Source organism: Mobula birostris, chromosome 9, assembly GCF_030028105.1.
Source record: "Mobula birostris isolate sMobBir1 chromosome 9, sMobBir1.hap1, whole genome shotgun sequence".
NCBI lineage: Eukaryota > Metazoa > Chordata > Chondrichthyes > Myliobatiformes > Myliobatidae > Mobula > Mobula birostris.
This window is the reverse complement of record NC_092378.1, coordinates 3,881,826-3,899,749: the sequence shown is the minus strand read 5'-3', so window position 1 is coordinate 3,899,749 and position 17,924 is coordinate 3,881,826. Positions and strand designations below refer to the sequence as shown.

General features: G+C 45.6%; 1 protein-coding gene across 1 annotated transcript in view; it reads right to left on the bottom strand.

The window, feature by feature from the left end:
- LOC140203302 (transcription factor Spi-C-like) overlaps positions 1-9,008 on the bottom strand; it is a 118,221-nt gene extending 109,213 nt beyond the window's left edge. Inside the window, exon 1 of the mRNA XM_072269315.1 lies at positions 8,872-9,008. The gene's annotated coding sequence lies outside the window, so the exon portion shown is untranslated. The remainder of the gene's footprint in view (positions 1-8,871) is intronic.
- Positions 9,009-17,924: the final 8,916 nt, after the last annotated feature.

Below are 17,924 nucleotides of genomic sequence, written 5' to 3'. Positions count from 1 at the left end.
TCGGGAACCTTCACTCCACAGTCCGGCGCTGATGTCACTGCGCCATCAGCCGGCCCACTCTATCTAGGCCTTGCAATATTCAATAGGTTTCTATGAGATCCCCCATTATTCTTCTAAACTCCAGTGAGTACAGGTCCAGAGCCATCAAATTCTCCTCATACATTAATCCTTTCATTCCCCAAATCATTCTTGCAAACTTCATCTGGATCCTGTACAATGCTAGCATTTCTTTCCTTAGATACGGAGCTACTGACAACACTTCCAAAGTGGTCTGACCAATGCCTTACGTATTACATCTTTATGAGGATGTTGTTGGGATATGAGGTATGATCTTGAGGGGCTTAGTTTGAGTGAATGTACACATTCTTTTTCCCAAAGTTGTGAAATCAAGAACTAGAATGTGTAGTTTTAAAGTGAGAGGAGAGAGATTTAATAACACAAAATAACCTGCAGATGCTGGGGTCAAAGCAACACTCTTTTCCGTGGATGCTGCCCGACCTGCTGAGTTCCTCCAGCGTGTTGTGAGAGATTTAATAGGAAACTGAGGGGCAACTTTTTCACATAGAGGGTGGTGAGTACATGGAATGAGCTGGCCAAGGAAGTAGCTGAGTCAAGATTCAAGGTTCATTTCCAGTACGTCATTTCCAGTACACATTTCCAGTGTCATTTTCTTTACAGGAGAACAAAACAATTATTACTCCGGATCCGATGCAGCACAAAATAAAACACAATAAGATAAAGAACGTAATAATAATTTTAAAAAACACAATAAATATAAATACATAACATAGCTTATAAACAAAGGCTGATTGTATGTCTATAAGGTGATGCTAGCACAGGAGTGTTTGTTGACAAGGTGACTCTGACAGGAGATGATAAAGCAGTGGGTGGGCGTGTGGAGGGATGGTTCAGTGGGTAGAGGTGTTGATCAACCTTACTGCTTGGGGACAGTAACTGTTTTTTTGAGTCTGGTGGTTCTAGTGTGGATGCTATGCAGTCTCTACCCTGATGGGAGTGGGACAAACAGTCCATGAGCAGGGTGGGTGGGATCCATCATGATGTTACTAGCCCTTTTCTGGCACCTTTCTGTATATAAGTATATGTCCTTGATGGCAGGAAGGGTACTGCCAGAGATGCGTCAGGCAGTTTAGACTACCCATCTTAGAGCCTTCCTGTCCACCACAGAGCAGTTTCTGTCAGTCAGATACGTGACTAGTGGTTCAATAGTTCCATTTAATATTAGAGAAACGTATACAATATACATCCTGAAATTCTTTAAAAGGCACATGGATAGGAAAGGTTTCGAGGGGTATAGGTCAAATGCAGGTGAATGATCAAATGGCTTTGATGGGAATAGCGATCAGCATGGACCAGTAGGACCTTATCCCACACAAAATAATAAAGCAATTCCACTTCCAATCCTTTGTGTGGCACTCACATGCAATCTCTGTTCATTCCTCCTGTCCTCTCACTCTCCTTCATTAAATGGTGCACACTGCCTGGGTGCCTCTCCCCATACACTGCCACGCCTGCACCCATGTGCGGAATGAGAAGACAGGGCAGCAGCGGTCTGGACAACTGACTGTCAGACTTGAGTTCAAATCCCATCACAGGGAATTAACTTCAAGTGATTTATCACAAACGGCCCATGTAACTGGGGATTCCAAAACTGGATGGTACAGATACAAGAGACCAGAGACGTAACATCTTCACTACAGTGGGGTGAGTGCACAAACAATACAACACAGTACAGGCCCTTCAGCCCACAATGCTCCGCTAACCTTTCAACCTACTTCAAGATCAGTTTAACTCGTCCTTCCTATACAGCCCTCCATTTTTCCGTCATTCATATTCCTATCTAAGAGTTTCTTAAATGTCCCTAATGTATCTGCCTCTACCCCCACTGCCAGCAGGGCATCCCAAGCATCTCTCTGTGTAAAAATAAAAACTACATCTGACATCTCCCTTATACTTTCCTCCAATCTCCTTAAAATTATGCCCCCTCATATTAGCTATTTCTCTCCTGGGAAGAAGTCTCTGGTTGTTTACTTGATCTATGCTTCTTATTTTGAACACCTATCATGTCAGTGCCTGCAATGAGATGCCAGAGGTGGTGGAGGCAGGTACAATTGTAACATCTAAGAGGCATTTGGACAGGTGCATGGGCAAGAACAGTTTGGAGAGAAATGGGCCGAACGTGGGCAATGAGGACCAGTGTGGATTGGGCCTGTTTCTCTCCTGTATTAATCTATGATTTTGTATTTCAATGGTGTTTTTTAGAGAATAAAATCTGTGCTCTTTACCCAGTCTGGTCCATATGAAATGGTCTCTGTAGCTGAGGAACAATTAGGAATGATCAACAAATGCATGGATTACTAGACATATCCAAAAAAAAAACACATCCCTCCCACCACTCCGCGACCGTTCCAGACTCCCCCACGACTCCGCGACCGTTCCAAACTCCTCCTACCACTCCGCGACCGTTCCAGACTCCCCCACCACTCCGCGACCGTTCCAGACTCCCCCACCACTCCGCGACCGTTCCAGACTCCCCCACCACTCCGCGACCATTCCAGACTCCTCCTACCACTCCGCGACCATTCCAGACTCCCCCACCACTCTGCGACCGTTCCAGACTCCTCCTACCACAATGACCGTTCCAGACTCCACCTACCACTCCGCGACCGTTCCAGACTCCCCCACCACTCCGCGACCGTTCCAAACTCCTCCTACCACTCCGCGACCGTTCCAAACTCCTCCTACCACTCCGCGACCGTTCCAGACTCCCCCACCACTCCGCGACCGTTCCAAACTCCTCCTACCACTCCGCGACCGTTCCAGACTCCTCCATCACTCCGCGACCATTCCAGACTCCCCCACCACTCCGCGACCATTCCAGACTCCCCCACCACTCCGCGACTATTCCAGACTCCCCCACCACTCTGCGACCGTTCCAGACTCCTCCTACCACTCCGCGACCATTCCAGACTCCCCCACCACTCTGCGACTGTTCCAGACTCCTCCTACCACAATGACCGTTCCAGACTCCACCTACCACTCCGCGACCATTCCAGACTCCCCCACCACTCTGCGACCGTTCCAGACTCCTCCTACCACAATGACCGTTCCAGACTCCACCTACCACTCCGCGACCATTCCAGACTCCCCCACCACTCTGCGACCGTTCCAGACTCCTCCTACCACAATGACCGTTCCAGACTCCACCTACCACTCCGCGACCCTTCCAGACTCCCCCACCACTCTGCGACCGTTCCAGACTCCTCCTACCACAATGACCGTTCCAGACTCCACCTACCACTCCGCGGCCGTTCCAGACTCCCCCACCACTCTGCGACCGTTCCAGACTCCTCCTACCACAATGACCGTTCCAGACTCCACCTACCACTCCGCGGCCGTTCCAGACTCCCCCACCACTCTGCGACCGTTCCAGACTCCTCCTACCACAATGACCGTTCCAGACTCCACCTACCACTCCGCGGCCGTTCCAGACTCCCCCACCACTCTGCGACCGTTCCAGACTCCTCCTACCACAATGACCGTTCCAGACTCCACCTACCACTCCGCGACCGTTCCAGACTCCCCCACCACTCTGCGACCGTTCCAGACTCCTCCTACCACAATGACCGTTCCAGACTCCACCTACCACTCCGCGGCCGTTCCAGACTCCCCCACCACTCTGCGACCGTTCCAGACTCCTCCTACCACAATGACCGTTCCAGACTCCACCTACCACTCCGCGGCCGTTCCAGACTCCCCCACCACTCTGCGACTGTTCCAGACTCCTCCTACCACAGTGACCGTTCCAGACTCCACCTACCACTCCGCGACCGTTCCAGACTCCCCCACCACTCCGCGACCGTTCCAAACTCCTCCTACCACTCCGCGACCATTCCAGACTCCACCTACCACTCCGCGACCATTCCAGACTCCCCCACCACTCCGCGACCGTTCCAAACTCCTCCTACCACTCCACGACCGTTCCAGACTCCTCCTACCACTCCGCGACCATTCCAGACTCCCCCACCACTCCGCGACCGTTCCAAACTCCTCCTACCACTCCACGACCGTTCCAGACTCCTCCTACCACTCCGCGACCATTCCAGACTCCCCCACCACTCCGCGACCGTTCCAGACTCCTCCTACCACTCTGCGACTGTTCCAGACTCCTCCTACCACAATGACCGTTCCAGACTCCACCTACCACTCCGCGGCCGTTCCAGACTCCCCCACCACTCTGCGACTGTTCCAGACTCCTCCTACCACAATGACCGTTCCAGACTCCACCTACCACTCCGCGACCGTTCCAGACTCCCCCACCACTCTGCGACCGTTCCAGACTCCTCCTACCACAATGACCGTTCCAGACTCCACCTACCACTCCGCGGCCGTTCCAGACTCCCCCACCACTCTGCGACCGTTCCAGACTCCTCCTACCACAATGACCGTTCCAGACTCCACCTACCACTCCGCGGCCGTTCCAGACTCCCCCACCACTCTGCGACTGTTCCAGACTCCTCCTACCACAGTGACCGTTCCAGACTCCACCTACCACTCCGCGACCGTTCCAGACTCCCCCACCACTCCGCGACCGTTCCAAACTCCTCCTACCACTCCGCGACCATTCCAGACTCCACCTACCACTCCGCGACCATTCCAGACTCCCCCACCACTCCGCGACCGTTCCAAACTCCTCCTACCACTCCACGACCGTTCCAGACTCCTCCTACCACTCCGCGACCATTCCAGACTCCCCCACCACTCCGCGACCGTTCCAGACTCCTCCTACCACTCTGCTACCGTTCTAGACTCCTCCTACCATACTGGTACTGCTCCAGACTCCAACTACAACACTGCGACTGTTCCAGATTCCTACCACAGTACAACCATTCCAGGTTCCTCCTACCACACCACAACCGTTCCAGACTCGTTCTACCTCACCACGACTGTTTCAGGCTCTTCCTACCACTCCACGACTGTTCCAGACTCCTCCTACCACTCTGTGACCATTCGAGTCTCCACCCCCTACTCCGCGACGGTTCCAGACTCGTCCTACCTCACCACAATAGTTCCAGTGAAGACAAACATATCACCCATTGGAAGATTCACTTATGGTGTTTATAACAAAAAAAATTCACAATTTAAATGGGATGGAGTGGTCAGATTGAGCTTGGAGTAGGTTAAAAGGTCAGCACAGCACTGTGGGCCAGATGGCATGTACTGTGCTGTAAGGCTCTATATTTCAATAAATTAGATACCGGCAGTTTTGTATTCCACATTTAGTTAATCTCCATTCGATAAACCAATCACTGCTATTTATTGTTATGTTAGTAATTATTGTACACATTTCACATAAACATAACAAATAACATTTCCACCTCGCTGATAATCAACACTGGCTCATCTCGGGGATGTGGTGCTTAGCCCGCTGATCTACTCTGTCTACATCCATGACTGTGCGGGTAGGCACAACTCAAATGCCATCCATAAGTTTGCAGATGACATAACAATTGTTGGCAGAATTTGAGAAAGTGACAAGAGGTAATACAGGAGTGACATAGATCAGCTGGTTGAGTGGTGTTGCACTCAGTGTCAGTAAGACCAAAGAATTGATTGTGGACTTCAGAAAGGGTAAGACAGGGGAATAGACACCAGTCCTCACGGGCTCAACATATCAAAGTAATAACAAGGATGGCACGGCAGTGGCTATATTTCATTAGGAGTTTGAGGAGACTTGGTATGTCACCAAAGACGCTTGCAAATCTCTACAGATGTGCTGTGGAAAGCATTCTGACTGGCTGCATCACTGTCCGGTATTGGGAGGCGGCTCTGCACAGGATCAGAAAAAGCTGCAGAAAGTTGTAAATTCAATCATCTCCATCGTGGGCACTAGGCTCCCAGTATCCAGGACATCTTCAAGAAGCAATGCCTCAAAACGCCAGCATCTATCATTAAGGACCCCCATCACCCAAGTCATGCCTTGTTCTCATTGCTACCATCGGGGAGGAGGTACAAGAGCCTGAAACACACACTCAATAATTCAGGAACAGCTTCTGGGTTCGAACTGTGGTCCTGGGTTCAACTCTGTTTCGGGCCAAGAGTGTCCTGATGAAGGGTCACTGCCTGTGAAATGTCAACTGTTTATCCCATTCCTTAGATGCTGCCTGACCTGTTGAGTTCCTCCAGTATTTTGTGTATGTTGCACTGGATTTCCTGCATTTGCAGAATCTTTTGTGCTCAGATCACAACAATGTGTTGCCTCAAAACTCTTCTCCTCACCTTCCTTCCAATTCTTTTGTCATTCTGTATCTGCTGGTTATTTACACTTGAGCTTTTGGAAAGATTTCCCTTCACAGTTACCCATGGAAACACGATGTGTTTGTAAATTGCTCTTATTGAACTTAAATTAAACTTCCTCCTCAGTGCTAATGAGAAAAATCCCTCACTTTTCCACTCTCCCTCCCCTCATTATTGAGTCCATTGCAAGTAAGCTTCCCAATCCCACCTCCTATTGTCTTGATATCCTTTCAAAGGCACATGTCCAAAATCTCGTGCAAACGCTAGCTGAGGCCTACAACTGATTTGCAAATATATCCAGCATAATACTAAGGTGATGAGAGGAAAGTATTGGTGGGGGGAAGAGGTCAGAGGTAGGATTTTTTACATAGAGTGGTGGATGCATGGATCACGTTGCAAGGGATGGGATGTTTAAGAGATATGGCTCTCAAGGTCCAACCCTATGTGAGAGGTGGAAATGGGTAAGGATGGCCAACAGAGCTCCGGTGAAGCTGTACAGGCCAATCCCCTGTACAGTGGATGCAGTGGATTACAGAAACATTGATGAACTCCAACCAGTCCATCCACTTTGACAATTGAGACAGGAGGTCATCGATGGTCTATGCTCCACTGGGAGCTAAAGGCCAAGAAGAAGAAGCTGGGCACTGGAATGTAAAAAAAATGGAGGGCTCTGTAGGAGGAAAGGATGAGATTGATCTTAAGAGAAGGTTAAAAGGTTGACACAACATCATGGGCAAAAGGGCATATACCCTACTGTAACATTCTATGTTCTATGTTGTACATAGGTTCTTATTTGAGTTTCCTTACCCAAATAAGGATATACTTGTTGTAAAGGATGTTCAATGAAGACCTGTCTGACTGGTGTGATGCTCTATTGCTCTAATTCTTTCCTTCTTCTCTCCCCTCCCAACAGGCAGAAGATACAAAAGCCTGAAGCACTTACCACATGGACAACTTCTATCTGATTATTATTAGACTACTTAACAGTCCAATAAATTAGGTAAGTCACTACCCCTATTCATTGCCACTAGATCTTGATTCTCATGGGATATGAGCATCTGATATGGCCACTGTTTATTGTCCACAATCTAATGCCTCTTGAACCAGAGAGGCTACATCCTTCTAAGGGTAACAGTAGATATAATGGTCAGAGCAGAAAGGGACAGCAGATTTCACACTTCAAAGTAAATTTAAGTACATACTGTATATGTCACCATATATGACTCTGAGATTTATTATGAGATTTATTACAATCTCTTGTACTAATCTCTTACTAGCTCCTTCTTCAGTTAGTCCTGATGAAGGGTCTCAGCCTGAAACGTCGACTGTACCTCTTCCTAGAGATGCTGCCTGGCCTGCTGCGTTCACCAGCAACTTTGATGTGTGTTGCTTAAGGAAATAAAGTTTAATTTTTATCCCAATCCCATAGTGAGACGGACATTAACATCAATACCACTTGTCAATGCCCGTTGTATTTAATTACATGATACAGCAGCCAACATGATCAAAGTCCTTACCTACCAGAGATTCTCTCTTCTTCCCTCTCCCATTGGAAAGAAGATACAAAAGCCCCCAAAATACATACCACCAGGTTCAAGGATGGCTTCCATTCCTCCACTACCTCCATAATGCAGCCAGCACAATTAAAGACCCCACCCACCCTGAACATTCTCTCTTCTCCCCTCTCCCAACAGGCAAAAGATACAAAACCTGAGAGCATGTATACCAAGCTCCAGGACAGCTTCTATCCCATTGTTATAAGACTGTTAGTATGATAAAATGAACTCTTGACCTCACAATCTACCTCGTTATGACTTTGCTCCTTATTGCCTACTTGCACTATACTTTCTCAGTAGCTATAACACTTCCTTCTGCATTGCGTTGTTATTTATTATGTTTATTCCCTTCCAGAGACGCTGCCCGACCTGTTGAGTTCCTCCATCATTTTCTGTGTGTTACTCTAGATGTCCAGCATCTGCAGAATCTCGCTGTTTCTGTTACTGTTTTACCTTGTTCTACTCAATACACTGTGTAATGATCTGATCTGTATGGACAGTATGTAAGACAGGTTTTTCACTGTATCTTGGTTAATGTGACAATAATAAACCAATTTACTAGTTAATAATAAAATCCAAAATCTTCACTTTTTTAATACCAATTTATCTTTCTCTGGCGGCCTAGATCTTTCCACTCCTGCTCGCTCCCTACATTTACAATAGTACCAACTACTTTATAAACACACAAAATGCTGGAGGAACTCAGCAAGTCAGGCAGCACCTATGGAAATGAATAGATAGTTGATGTTTCAAACCGAGATTCTGTAGATGCTGAAAATCCAGAATAACTCACACAAAACACTGGAGAAACACAGCAGGCCAGGCAGCATCTATGGACGGGAATAAATAGTCAACATTTTGGGCCGAGGCAGTCCTGGTGAAGGGTCTCAGCTGGAAACGTTGACTGTTTATTTCTCCCCATAGATACTGACTGATCATTATGCTACCACTGTACAATTGTCCAACTGCAATGCGTCACCTGTGCAATGTATTTGTTTACCTGGTCACCGCCTTTCAATATATCCAGCTGATTGATGAAGATGATTGGGTCTTGACGAGGCAAAGATGGATTTCGGAGTGAAGACCGAGGTCAGACTGGCAAGTCCATGAGGGAAAGATTCAGGTTTGTGACCTACTTAACTGTCGATTGAGCTAATAAAAACTGAACTCAATCTTTTTACCAAATCTTTTTTGCTGCAGCTGAAAAGGGGAAAATAAATGTACAAGTAACTCTCTGCTAGGGAAGTTATTTTTTATTAAAGGAGTACTTTTCTTCTTCCCCAGGAACATAAATGCAATTATTTCAGTAAGTAAATCCCCTAATGTCAGAGGCCCTAGATCCACTTGTTACAGAAATATGTTGCTTTAGAAAACATTATCCTTGATCAGAATCAGGCTTATCATTGACATACATAGTGAAATTTCTTGTTTTGTGTATAGTGCAATATATCAAAAGATTTACTATAGGTTACAGAAAGAAATGTTACAGTTAAGTACAAATCATCATCATGTGCCATGTCATATGACATAGGTGATCATGATTTTCCATCTGTTTTTAATCTGCGAGGGATCATTGCCTGTGGGGAAGATGTCTTTCATGCTAGTGTTCTTATTGTTTCCTCTTTCCATGACCATGATGCTGAGATACACCCCTGGGTGCACCGGGATGCATCATTAGTGATGTAACCTGGGCTTACCGGGTGTTTTGTGTCTTTCAACATCAGACACTCTCACCCAGGTGACCCGGCCAGGGTTGATCAGGCTTGACCTGGCTTGTGTCCCAGCAGCACTGGTCCACGAGTCACACCTCTTGATCACCTGCTTCGAGGTTTCTGACGGAATGAGGATATCAGGCCTCAAGGATGATGATGTGATGAATGATTCTTCTTGGCAAATTTTTCTACAGAAGTGGTTTGCCATTACCTTCCTCTGGGCAGTGTCTTTACAAGATGGGTGAACCCAAGCCATTATCAATAGTCTTCAGAGGTTGTCTGCTTGGGGTCAGTGGTCACATAACCAGGACTTGTGATATACACCAGCTGCCCATAGGGCCATCCACCACCTGCTCCCATGGTTTCCTGTGATCCTGATCAGGGGGCTAAGCAGATGCTACACCTTGCCCAAGGCTGACCTACAGGCTAACGGAGAGAAGGCACGTCTTACACCTCTTTTGGTAGAGACGTATCTCCACCCCACCACAAAAAAAGAGAGCGAAACGGTGGGGTATTCATTGATTCATGGACAGCTCAGAAATCTGATGTCAGAGGTTAAGAAGCTGTTTCTAAAACATTGTGTGTTTGTCTTCAGGCTCCTGATTCTCTTCCGCAATGAGAAGAGGGCATGTCCCAGAGAGTGAGGATCCTTTATGATGGATGTCGCTTTGTTGAAGCATCGCCTTTTGAAGATGTCCTCATTGGTGGGAGGCTAGTGCCCATGATGGAGCCAGCTAAGTTTAAATCCTTCTGCAGCTTTGTCTGATCCTGTGTATTGGAGGTTCCATAGCAGGTGATGATGCTACCAGTCAGTATGCTCTCTGCAGTACACTTGTAGAAATTTGCCAGAGTCTTTGGTGACGTATCAAATCTCCTCAGTTCAATTTTGAGTTGTCAAACAGTGCACAACACAAGAATATAAGTACATTAAAACAAGCCTAGATACCAATGCCATAGGAAAAAAATCTGTTCATTTAAATTCAACTTCAAGTTTATTGTCATTCAACCATACGTGTTTACACTACTAAATGACACATTGTTCCTCTGGTGCCAAGGTGCAAAACACAGCAGAAATAATCACATACAGCAGAAACAAAAGGTTGGACAAACTTAGGTTGTTTTCTCTGGAGCGGCAGGGGCTGAAGAGATACCTGACAGAAATTTATAAGATTATGATAAGCATACATAGAGTAGACAAGCAGTATCCTTTTCCCAGGGTCAAAATGTCTAATACCATGTATTTAAGATGAAAGGGGGTAATTTCAAAGGAGCTGTGAGCTGAGGGAGATTGGTGGGTGTCTAGGTAGTAGCAGGTACTTTTAAGAGACAAGAATACATGAATATGAGGGAAATGGAAGGCTATGAACATTGTGTAGGCAGAAGAGATTAGTTTAGTTGGCCATTGGATTACTAATTTATTTGGTTAAGCACAACATTGTGAGTTCAAGGGCCTGTTCCTGAGCTGTATCGTTCTATGTTCTAAATAAAGACCATGAAATATAGGGGCAGAATTAGGTCAGTTGGCCCATTGAATCTGCTCCACATTTCATCATGGCTGATCCAATTTTACTCTCAGCCCCAATCTCTAGCCTTCTCCCTGTATCCCTTCATGTCCTGATCGATCAAGAATCTATGAACTTCTGCCTTAAATATATATAAAGACGTGGCATCCACTGCTGGCTGTGGCAAAGAACTCGACAGATTTGCCACTCTCTACCTAAAGAAATTCCTCATCTCCATTCTAAAAGGACAGCTTCTATTCTGAGGTTGTATTCTCTGGTGTTAGACACTCTCCCCATAGGACACATCTACTCTATCAAGGCCTTTCAACATTTGATAGGTTTCAATTAGGTCACCCTTCATTCTTCTGAATTCTAGTGAATACAGGCCCAGACCCATCAAGCACTCTTCTTATGAGAATCCATTTAATCTTGGAATCATTTTAGTAAACCTCGTTTGAACACTCTCTAGTTTCAGTATATCCTTTCCAAGATAAGGAGACCAAAACTGCTCACAATACTCCGTGAGGCCTTACCAGTGCTTTATAAAGTCTCAACATTACATCCTTGCTTTTATATTCTAGTCCTCTTGAAATGAAATCTAACATCACATTTGCCTTCCTCACCACAGACTCAACCTGCAAATTATCCTTTAGGGAATCCTGCACAAAGTCCCTTTGCACTTCAGTTTTTTAATATTTTCTCTCCATTTTGAAAATAGTCTACATTTGCATTTCTTCTACCAAAGTGCATGACCATACACTTCCTGACACTGTATTCCATCTGCCATTTCTTTCACCATTCTCTTACTCTAGGTCCTTCTGGAGCCTTTCCACTTCCTCAAAACTACCTGCCCCTCTACCTATCTTCATATCATCTGCAAAATTGCAACAAAGCTATCAATTACATCTCCAGATTATTGACATATAACATAAAAAGAATCTGTCCCAACACAGACCCTTCTGGAACACCATTAGCTGCCAGCAGCCAACCAGAAAAGGCTCCCTTTTTCCCAACTCTTTGCTTCCTGCCTTTGTTTCCCACTGCTTTATCCGTGCTAACATCTTTTCTATAATACCACGGGTTCGTAACTTGTGTTACTTGCCTCATGTGTGGTATCTTGTCAAAGGCCTTCTGAAAATCCAAGTATGCAACATCAATTGATTCTCTTTGTCTATCCTGTTTGTTATTTCTTCGAAGCATTCCAACAGGTTTGTCAGGCACGATTTTCCCTTGAGGAAACCATGCTGACTACAGCCTATTTTATCATGTGCCTCCAAGTATCCTAAGACTTCATCCTTAATAATCAACTCCAACATCTTAGTCTGAGATCAGACTAAAGGGCCTATAGTTTCCTTTCTTCTGCCTTTCTCCTTTCTTGAAGGGTGGAGTGATATTTGCCATTTTCCAGTCTTCCAAAACCATTCCTGAATCTAGTAATTTTTGAAAGATCATTACTAATGCCTCCACAATCTCTTTAGCCACCTCGTTCAGAACTCTGGGGTGTACACCATCAGGTCCAGATGACATATGTTCCTTCAGACCTCTCAGTTTCCAAAGAACCTTCAGTCTAGAAAGGGTAATTTCACACACTTCATGACCCCTGACACCTGGAACTTCCACCATACAGTTAATGTCTTCCACAGTGAAGACTGATGCAAAGTTCATCTACTACTTCCTTAAGCCCCATTATTACCTCTCCAGCATCGTTTCTAGTGGTCCAATATCCACATTCACCTCTCTTTTATACTGTATGTATCTGAAGAAACTTTTAGTATCCTCTTTAATATTACTGGCTAGCTTACTTTCATATTCCATCTTTACCTTCTTAATGACTTTCTTAATTACCTTCTGATGGTTTTTAAAAGCTTCCCAACCCTCTAACTTCCCAATAATATTGACTCTATTATATGCCGTCTCTTTGGCTTTTATGATGGCTTTGACTTCTCTTGTTAGCCATAGTTATGTCATTTTGCCTTTAGAATACTTATTCCTCTTTGGGATGTATTTTTCCCGGGACTTCTGAGTGGAGTGTGGAAGATCTAAGAATATCTTGGGGTCCATGTCAATAGGACAATCAAAGCTTCTGCGTAGGTTGACAGTGTTAAGAAGGCGTATGGTGTGTTGGCATTCATCAACCGTGGATTGAGTTCAAGAGCCGTGAGGTAATGTTACAGCTACATAAGCCCTTGGTCAGACCCCACCTGGAGTACTATGTTCAGTTTTGGTTATCTTGTTACAGAAAGGATGTGGATACTATAGAGAGAGTGCAGAGGAGATTTACAAGGATGTTGCCTGGATTAGAGGGTGCACCTTATGAGAATAGGTTGAGTGTACTTGGCCTTTTCTCCTTGGAGCAACAAAGGATGAGAGGTGACCTGATAGAAGTGTATAAGATGATGAGAGGCATTGATCGTGTAGATAGTCAGAGGCTTTTTCCCAGGTCTGAAATGGCTAACACAAGGGGGCATAGTTTTAAGGTGCTTAGAAACAGGTACCGAGGGGATGTCAGGGGTAAGTTTTTCACAGAGAGTGGTGGGTGTGTGGAATGCACTGCCGGCGGAAGCAGATACAGTAGGGTCTTTTAAGAGACTCTTAGATAGGTACATAGAGCTGGAAAAATAGAGGGCTATGTGCTAGGAAAATTCTAGGCAGTCTCTAGAGTAGGTTACATGGTCTGCACAACACTGTGGCCCAAAGAGCCTGTAATATGCTATAGATTTCTATGTTCTATGTTCTTCTCAATTGTTTCCAGAAATTCCAGCCATTGCTGCTCTGCTGTCATCCCTGCCAGTGTCCTTTTCCAATCAATTCTGGCCAACTCCTCTCCCATGCCTCTGTTATTCCCTTTACTCCATTGTAATACTGATACATCTGACTTTAGCTTCTCCTAAAATTTCAGGGTGAATTCAATCATTTTATGATCACTTACCTCTAAGGGTTCTTTTACCTTAAGATCTGATCAATTCCAGTTCATTGCACAACACCCAATCCAGAATAACTGATCTCATAATGGGCTCAACCACAAACTGCTCTAAAATGCACAACCTTGTATGGAAGTTGTCCTGTCCAAGACCAGAAGAAGCTGCAGAAGATCGTGAACACGGTGCAGCACATCACACAAACCAATCTTCCGTCCGTGGACTCACTTTACACCGCACGTTGTCGGAGCAGTGCTGCCAGGATAATCAAGGACACAACCCACCCAGCCAACACACTTCTCGTCCTGCTTCCCTCCGGGAGAAGATTCAGGAGCTTGAAGACTCGTACGGCCAGATCTGGGAACAGCTTCTTTCCAGCTGTGATAAGACTGCTGAATGGATCCTGACCCAGATCTAGGCCGTACCCTCCAAATATCCGGACTTGCCTCTCGTTTTTTTTGCACTACCTTACTTCTCATTTTTCTATGTTCTATTTATGATTTATAATTTAAATTTTTAATATTTACTATTGATTTGTAATCCAGGGAGCAGGAAGTGCAGAATCAAATATCGCTGTGATGATTGTAAGTTCTAGTATCAATTGTTGTTTAGTGACAATAAAGTATAAAGTATCTTGTAGGCACTCTAAAAATTCACCCTCTTGGAATCCAGCACCAACATCATTTCCCCAGATGGACTGTACATCGGGCAGTGTATCATCATGCACTTTGGTAGGAGGAATTAAAGCGTAGACTATTCTCTAAATGGGTAGAAAATTCAACAATCAGAGGTGCAAAGGGATTTGGCAGTCCTCATGCAAGATTTCGCGAAAGTTAACTTGCAGGTTGAGTTGGTAGTAAGGAAGGAAAATGCAGTGTGTGTGGGGGGCTTTTTCCCAGGGCTGGGGCGGCTGACGTGGGGGGGGGGCATAGTTTTGAGCTGCTTGGAAGTGGGTGCCAGGGGGGATGTCAGGGATGGGTTTTTCATACAGAGAGTGGTGGGTAAAAAAGAGGGCCGTGCACTAGGGAAATTCTAGGCAGTTTCTAGAGTAGGTTACATGGTCGGCACAACATTGTGGGCCGAAGGGCCTGTAATGCACCGTAGATTTCTATGTTCTATGTTAGCATTCAATTTGAAAAGACTAGAATACAAGAGCAAGGATGTAATGCTGAGGCTTTATAAGGAATTGGTCAATTGTGAGCATTTTTGGGCCCTTCAAGAAAAGATGCGTTGGCATTGGAGAGGGCACAGCCTTAGAACAGTGGGAAGTAGATTTAGAACATAAATGAGTAGGAATTTCTTTAGCCAGAGGGTAGTGAATCTGTAGAATTCATTGCCACAGATGGCCGTGGAGGCCAAGTCAGTGGGTATATTTAAAGTAGAGGTTGATAGGTCTTGATTAGTCAGGGTGTCAAAGGTCACAGGGAGGAGGCAGGAGAATGGGGTTGAGAGGGAAAATAAATCAGTCATGATGGAATGGTGCTGCAAATTCAATGGGTCAAATGGCCTAATTTTGGGAGGGAGGAGACAGTGAGCAGCTTCAAGTTCCTGGGAGTCAAGATCTCTGAGGATCTAACCTGGTCCCAACATATCGATGTAGTTCTAAAGAAGGCAAGACAGTGGCTATACTTTATTTGGAGTTTGAAGAGATTTGGCATGTCAACAAATATACTCAAAAATTTCTATAGTTGTACCGTGGAGAGCATTCTGACAGGCTGCATCACTGTCTGGTATGGAGGGGCTACTGCACAGGACCGAAAGAAGCTGCAGAGGGTTGTAAATCTAGTCAGCTCCATCTGTGGTACTAGCCCACAAAGCACTCAGGACATCTTCAGGGAGCAGTGTCTCAGAATAGCAGCATCCATTATTAAGGACCTCCAGCCACCAGGAGGTACAGAAGCCTGAAGGCAATCACACAGCTATTCCAGGAACAGTTTCTTCCCCTCCGTCTTCTGATTCCTAAATGAACATCGAATCTCTGGACACTACCTCACTTTTTAAAAGATATACTGTACAGTATTTTGGGTTTTGCACGTTTTTCAATCTATTCAATATACATAATTGATTTACTTGTTCATTTATTATTTTTATTTTGTTTATTTTTTTCTCTGCTAGATTATGTATTGCGTTGAACTGCTGCTTCTAAGTTAACAAATTTCACTTCACATCCCGGTGATAATAAACCTGATTCTAACTCTAATGTCTTATGGTGTAATGGTCTAACAAGGCATGTTGGCAGCTATATTTCTTTTGAAGACTGACGATTGGTATGTCACCAAAGAATCTAGCAATTTTCTACAGATGTATGGTGGAGAGCATTCTGACTTGTTGCATCACCTCCTGGTGTAGAGGCTCCGATCCACAGGATCACAAGAGGCTGCAATAGGTTGTAGGCTTAGCGAGCATTATCAGGGGCACAGCCCTACCTGCCATTGAGAACATCTTCAAGAGGTTGTGTCTGAAGAAAATGGTGCCCATCACTGAGGAACCCTCACCCTCTGGGCCATCCCCTCCTCTCATTACTACCATTGTGGTAAGCGTAAAGGAGTTGGGGGCTTGCTGTTCTGGTTAACAACGGATGGTGCAATCCTGGTCATATTACAATCGAGGAACATGTTTGTAGCCCGGATATTGAACTTTTTGCTGTTGGACTCCAGCCATATTCCACTGAGATACAACACTGGGCATCGCGGGAGGTTGTTCCTGCCTGTGGCCATCGAACTTTGCAGCTCCTCCCGTGGAGGGTCAGACACCCTGAGCCAATGGGCTGGTCCTGGACTTATTTCCATCTGGCATAGTTAGCATATTGTTGTTTGATTGTTTGTGGTTTTTGTATTGCTATATTTATGCTCTATTCATAGTCATAGCCATAGCCATAGTCATACTTTATTGATCCCGGGGGAAACTGGTTTTCGTTATGGTTGCACCATAAATAATTAAATAGTAATAAAACCATAAATAGTTAAATAGTAATATGTAAATTATGAAATAAGTCCAGGACCAGCCTATGGGCTCAGGGTGTCTGACCCTCCAAGGGAGGAGTTGTAAAGTTTGATGGCCACAGGCAGGAATGACTTCCTATGACGCTCAGTGTTGCATCTCGGTGGAATGAGTCTCTGGCTGAATGTAATCCTGTGCCCAACCAGTACATTATGTAGTGGATGGGAGACATTGTCCAAGATGGCATGCAACTTGGACAGCATCCTCTTTTCAGCCACCACCATCAGAGAGTCCAGTTCCATCCCCACAACATCACTGGCCTTACGAATGAGTTTGTTGATTCTGTTGGTGTCTGCTACCCTCAGCCTGCTGCCCCAGCACAGAACAGCAAACATGATCGCACTGGCCACCACAGACTCGTAGAACGTCCTCAACATCGTCCGACAGATGTTAAAGGACCTCAGTCTCCTCAGGAAATAGAGACGGCTCTGACCCTTCTTGTAGACAGCCTCGGTGTTCTCAGACCAGTCCAGTTTATTGTCAATTCGTATCCCCAGATACTTGTAATCCTCCACCATGTCCATACTGACCCCCTGGATGGAAACAGGGGTCACCGTTGGAACAGCTGTAACGAAACCCAATTTCCCTTGGGATCAATAAAGTATGTCTATCTATCTACCTATCTATTGGGAGGAAGGAGCCCAAGGACCAACGGCAATGATTCAAAAAGAACCTCCTTCCCTCCATCATCATATTTCTGAATGGCCCATGAACCCCAAAACACCACTGATCCATCCTTCTCACCCATCCCATTCATCCATCCATTCCCCATGTTGAAGAGCCAAGTCCTGGGGCGATGATGTCATCATCTGCCGCGGGAAACCGACAGCGACACCGAGCGGCTCGGAGTAGAAATGGCACCCGCCCGCGGCGAATCGACTGTTGTTGGTCCCCTTTGGAAACCAAATTAATAATAGTGGT